Genomic DNA, 1,366 nt, shown 5'->3' on the forward strand with positions numbered 1-1,366 from the left:
ACGTGTGAACCGTAGATCCTGAATAGGTCCCAGTGAACTGCCCTTCAACCCAACCCATGCCCCTGCCACCATGTCAGCTGTGACTGGGGGCCACCCCCTGTGTCACAGGGTAGAACCGCTCCCATTTCTCCTGGGCTATAATCATATCCTCGGAGGCAAAGCCTTAGCCCAGCTCTCCTGAGGCGGAAGAAGCCAACTTGTAGATTAACAACAGAGCACAAGCCATGCCCCCACCCCACCCCAGGTTGTTGGTACCATCGAGTCGACTACAAATCATAGCAGCCTGTCAGCAGAGTGGACACTGCCCCCCACCCCGTCCTCACAGTCCCGGCAATGTCTGAGCCCGGTCTCCTCTTTCCTGCTGACCCCTACTTGATCCGGCACGATGTCCTTCCCCAGGGACAGGTCCCTCCCGACGACATGTGCAAGGCCCTTAAAATAAAGTCTCACCATGCTCCCGTCTAGGGGACATCCGGGCTGCTCACTCCTCCAGGACAAACCTTGGGTGTTCCTCGGGCAGTCCCTGATGTCTTCGGGATGTTTCACCAACACCGGGACGCACGGCATCAATTCTCCAGTCTTTCTTGTTCATTGTCCGGATGAAAAACCAGAACTCACGGACATCACGTTGGTCCTGGCTCCCGATGACGCTGCAGGCTGCCCGTGTGGGTTTCTGCGCCTGTAACTCTTCCCGGGAGTAGAAAGCCTCATTTCTCCCCCATGGAGCAGCTGGTAGTTTCAAACTGCTGACCTTGCCATGAGCAGCCCACCACATCACCCTCTCCGACATACTGAGAGACTGAGTTAGAGAGCAGTGTGAGCCAATAAAATTCACCTGGGTACTTACGTGAGGGGGTGTGTGGGGTGTGTGTGTGTGACCATTGGTCAGGGGAGGGCTGTGGGGAAGAGGTAGGGAGACCGTGCACAGGTTTTAAATTCTATTTGTTCATGTGATTATGTATAATGAGAATGCCTGACCATTAAGAAACTAGCTGGCCAGGTGTGAGGGTGCCCTGGTATCTGCAATGAGGGCAGGCTTGTGGTGCCCTGGGTCCTTAACCTGTGAGGTTTGGCCTAACTCTGGGGACTTGAGGTCCGAAGTCTTTTCCAAAGCTACAAGGCAGGCTGCCACCCCCCACCTGCCCTCCCAAGGCAGAGTCTGGAGAGGGGCTGGGAGGGAGGGCGGGGCTCAGAGCAGCCCTGTGCCTTCATTGGCATGAGATGCCCCTCAGAGTGACAGCTAGGTGACATTTCAACCAGCTCGGTGGGAGAGTCCCTGCAGGGCATGAGCCAGAGAGGTAGAGGGAACAGGGGACACACAGAACCTCCCAGTGGGAAGGAGGGATTGGCCATGGGGTTGCTGAAC

This window comes from Echinops telfairi, unplaced genomic scaffold (genome assembly GCF_000313985.2).
Source record: "Echinops telfairi isolate 266 unplaced genomic scaffold, ASM31398v2 ScPeMD7_7458;HRSCAF=8496, whole genome shotgun sequence".
In the NCBI taxonomy this organism is placed as follows: Eukaryota; Metazoa; Chordata; class Mammalia; order Afrosoricida; family Tenrecidae; genus Echinops; species Echinops telfairi.